Source organism: Argentina silus, assembly GCF_951799395.1.
Source record: "Argentina silus genome assembly, chromosome: 15".
Lineage (NCBI taxonomy): Eukaryota > Metazoa > Chordata > Actinopteri > Argentiniformes > Argentinidae > Argentina > Argentina silus.
Genome location: NC_139669.1, coordinates 10,549,023 through 10,554,022, shown reverse-complemented (window position 1 = coordinate 10,554,022; position 5,000 = coordinate 10,549,023). Strand labels below are relative to the sequence as shown.

Sequence of the window (5,000 nt, the reverse complement as noted above, 5' to 3'; positions counted from 1 at the left end):
TCCTTCCTCTCAAAACAGCCTCAATTCTTTGTGGCATTGATTCCACAAGATGTTGGAAATATTCCTTTGAGATTCTGATCCATGATGACATGATTGCATCACGCAATTCCAGCAGATTTTTTCAGGTGCGCTTTCAAGCTGTGAATCTCACGTTGTACCACATCCCAAAGGTGTTCTATTGGATTCAGATCCGGTGACTGGGAAAGCCTCTGAAGAACACTGAACTCATTGTCATGTTCATGAAACCAGTTTGAGACGACTTTTGCTTTGTGACATGGTGCATTATCATGCTGGAAGTAGCCATCAGAAGATGGGTAAATTGTGGCCATGAAGGGATGCACATGGTCAGCAACAATACTCAAATAGGCTGTATTAAGGGGCCCAAAGTGTGCCAAGAAAACATTCACCACACCATTACACCACCTCCACCATGAGAAGGTGTACAGGTGTTCCTAACAAAGTGTTCAGTGAGTGTTTATGTATATATATATGTGTGTGTGTGTGTGTGTGTGTGTGTGTGTGTGTGTGTGTGTGTCTTATTTTCTTTACAAATGTGCTAGTTCTTCCATGTGTCTTTTGTCAGTGACTCACATATCACACGTACATTCACTTCATCATTCGATATGAAAAACAAGGTAAAACTTCTAAATATAATTCTCCCGTGTGTGTCTAACGGGGACTCAGTCTCACGAGATTGGCTTAGTACGTGTTCTTTATTGAAGGAAAACAATCAAAAATGAATTAAGAAGGCTTCTAGTGTGAACAACTAGAAATGAGGAATAAATGCATTCATGGAAACAATTATTTAATGTTGTGTTTTTTCAATTACTCAAGTGCAATACAGCCCATCACTCTCCCTCCGTAAAGTAAACAAGAAATACATAAACAAGAAATCCATACAGACATGCATGATTTTAAGTTCATTTATATTCAGATATATTTCTGATAAATATGATTTTGTTGACTGTAATATTACAGGATTCCAATACCGCGACAAAATCGTCTTGCCTACCCACGCTGTCACTGCGCGACCGTCGCTGACATGTCAATCCCTCAATATTAGGGGTAGAGAGGTGATTCGAACGGCATTGTCGCCCACGGTGGTTTGCTAGAAGAGGCGCCCCACTCTCTCAATGTAAAACAGATGTACAATTTGATGTCGCTTGGATCGAAAACGTGACGTTGCGGCCTCATTTTTTAGATGAAGGTGGGGCCTCTTCTCTCATTGATCGACCACAAATGACACTTGAAACGCCTGTGATTAAATGTTCCCGCGCCCATATGCAGCTCATCACCAAGTACGAGACGGATGACAAATCACCAATTTAGAGCTTAAAATGGGACGACTTCCACGTGGACTTGTTTTGCCATATCCCCACATGATATGTCATCCTATCAAAACCCTGGAAAAGAGACTCTATTAGTAGGATAATTGAATAACATCAGGATCAGCTGGTACACCTGCCACCGTTGATATGCATCAATCCACGGATGCGGTTGGCTGTAATTTGTTTACTTCCGCTCCAATGCAATAACGTCACCAACGCCTATCCAGGTATATAGACCGTTGGTGTGTGTGTGTGTGTGTGTGTGTGTGTGTGTGTGTGTGTGTGTGTGTGTGTGTGCGTGTGTACAGTAGGTGTGTATTAGTACTCCAGGTGTGCTGTTTAGTGGTGTGTTTCAGGGAGGTGTGGAGCGAGGGATGAAGGGATGATGAATGGCTCTCGTTAGAGGGGTAATTTGTCTCTCCCCGTCTGACTAGGCTCCAGCTGTCGCTCCATCCCTCTCTCCCTCCCTCTCTCCGTATCCTACCACTCCTCACCTCAGCCAGATGGAATGACAGACGGATGGAGAGAGGGAGGAAGAGAGGGATGGAGATAGAGACAGAGAGAGGGAGGGGTGGCTGGAATCCAGAAAAGGGACCTAGAGACGCATGAGAGAAGAGCAGAGGAGAGTATTTTAACCTAATGGGTCACTGAACAGTCAACTGAGTCAGGCCTGAATAAGTTGATTTCACACCGCAGATTGAGTTCATCCAAAGTAGCAATAGACGCTAAATGCTTTATCTTCAGTATGAGTGATACCACACAACACCAGTGTGACAGCATGCTTGGTGTCTCTGTTCTCTCCTGGGACTTGATTGGTTTGTTGGTGGGTGGATGTGTCGGTGTCTGTGTCGATACTCTAATCAGAGTAAATATTCCGTACCATGTTGCATTTGTCACATTAGATCTCTCTATAACACACACACACACACACACACACACACACACACACAGAGACACACTCTGGCTAAATGTCAGCCATCAGTCTATAGATGGTGACATTCAGTGTTCTCATACATCGCTTATAAGGAACAAGTGTATTACTTAAAAGGGTGTTAACAGTTCTAACAGTTACTAATAATGGAATTTGTCTTCTTAATCTACTGTATCATAACTCCTTCTACTTAATGACACTTGTATCAGAGAGAGAGAGAGAGAGACTTGTGAAGGACAGCTAGCAGAGGAAACCATCTAGAGAACCACGTGCTTCCACTACCAAGCCTTTGTTCTAATAACACAAAGCAATTTACACTGACCTTTATCGAAATGTAGCAGAAAGAAATGACTAGAGTGAAAGATGCCCCACAGCATAATTGCTAAGGAGATTAAAGTTCCCTTAATTGCTTTTGGCCATCTAGTGCAATTTTTCCTTTTTTGTAATTAAAGTGATTTAAATTATTAATAACCCAACACACACACACACACACTCACACACATATGCACACACTCAAATGCACACGTACATACATGGCAAGCAGACACACACACATGCACGCCGCGCACACACACACACACACACACGCACGCACGCACACATGCACACACACAAACACACAAACACACACCCCAACGTCACCTTGCCCGCTGTCACCAATACCCTCATTAAAGAGTCAGTGGATTATGTTAATAGTCTGATTGCCTCCCTGATCACTTCATCCAGATCAATTGTTTTCCTGCGTGGATTCTTCCCCTTTCCTCAGCCCATTCCTTTCTTCCCTTCTCTTCTAATTGCCCGCTCCACTGCTTCCTTCTTTTTGTGTTTTATTGTCACTCTGTCATGGCCTCTGCTTAGCTTCTCCTTTCACTTATTTTTCTCGTTCCACTCCTCTCCTCCGCTCTTTTTATTCACCTACTCTCTGTATGTCTCTCATTTGCACCCATGACCTCTCTCTCTCTCTCTCTCTCTCTCTCTCTCTCTCTCTCTCTCTCCTCCCTCTCCTTCTCCTTCTCTTCCTTTCCTTACCACGTTCATTCTGCTTCTGTGCTGTTTGCTCTGATGAGAGGGCCCTATACCCCACACACACACACACACACACACACACACACCCACACACCTACAGACCTATACAGCAGACAGCAGCATTGGCGTCTCAGGGGTGTAGTTAACTTGGGGTAGGGATTGATCGCAGCTCTGGTTTCCCTGACACAAAGCTCATACCGCTGTGTGCTTAGTCTACAAGTCCAAACACTGCCACAGAAGGACAGAACACGCCATCTCTCCCTCCTTCTCTCTCCTTTCTTCTCTCTCCCTCCTTCTCTCCTTTCTTCTCTCTCCCTCCTTCTCTCCTTTCTTCTCTTCTACTGACTGTAGCCATTCTCTCACTTCTCTTATATCAGTACAGTAGATATCAGACTGTAAGGCCTTGCTTACGAACATACCAACACAGTCTCCTAATGAAGTCGTATAACCCTAGAAACGACTATAAACGACTGTTGATGCATATAGAGATTTTTGGACGATATGTCAACAACAGACGATATGTCACTACGTGATGGTGTGTGTATTTGCGTGGCAGTTACGCAGTATTAGGCATTCACTTTGATTGGTTGAGATATTGGTTAAGATATGCTATCACGTATGAGCACATGATTTAAGTAGGAGACCTGTCTGAAACACACTGTAGTTGAATACATCAATCCACATCCTCTGTGGTGAATGGGAGCGGAACACAGAGTAACACGCAGCAGTTACTAGTCATGCAGACTTTATTGTAGACTCATTCTGTGTTTCACAAAGTTTGCCAATTGTAGTAAAATAACTCTACATTCATAAGAAGTTACCTGGAGATGCAGAGAGAGAGAGAGAGAGAGAGAGAGAGAGAGAGAGAGAGAGTGTGAGAGAGAGGGTACGTAGGCCCTGCTAATTTTGTCCTTTTGTACCTCAAGGTCTCTGGGCTCAGTCTCTCTCTCTCTCCTTCACTCGTAGTACAAAAGGAGAGCGAGAAGCGAATGACATGAAAGCAAAGCGATGGTTACCTTTCCAAACACTGATGTACGCACACTCTCTACCTCTCCTATTTGTCTGATAAACTCTTCAAAAGACAAGCTTAACAAAGTGGAGAGAAGACATGTTATACTTTTTTCATTTTTTTTTTCCCCTCAATGGCTCTCCTGAGCCAAGGTGAAGGACGACCCGTTCTGAGATTGAAATTGAAAATGAAAATAGCTTTATTGACAAGGCTGTTTGAAAAAAAACATCTCTGTTGCCCCAAGGCTGTAATTTAGAGAGGAAATTACAAAGATAACAGTTTAAAACCATAGAGAAACTGTGATTAGGGCTTTAATTAGTCTGGTAATAACTCACGTCCTGCAGCCTCTGCTCTGGACTCAATGGCCTCATTCTTCCCACCTTGTTGATAGATGGAGCTACAAATATGACAGATCTAATTATTCTATATTATCCGAGTTCTCCAAATAGAATATATTAGATTTCTCTGTCTCTGTGTGTCCTTGATTTTAAACCATTGGAGAATTAGGGAAGAACCTCTTCATCCGCCTCTCCCTACTCTCTCCTCATCATCCCTCTCTCCGTCTTCCTTTCTTCTCTCCATCCCTCTCTCATCTCCACCTCCCTCCGGAGTAAAGAGACAAGCCCGAATGGGTCCACGGGACTGGCACCGTCCCATGGCTCCACTATTTAAAGCTGCTGTAAAAGTTTCTCTAGTTCTCACTATG

At 43.5% G+C, this 5,000-nt stretch overlaps 1 protein-coding gene across 1 annotated transcript in view; it reads left to right on the top strand.

The window, feature by feature from the left end:
- tenm2a (teneurin transmembrane protein 2a) overlaps window positions 1-5,000 on the top strand; it is a gene marked incomplete at both ends in the record, with an annotated part of 135,124 nt that overhangs the window by 87,895 nt on the left and 42,229 nt on the right. The gene's annotated exons all lie outside the window — the stretch shown is intronic.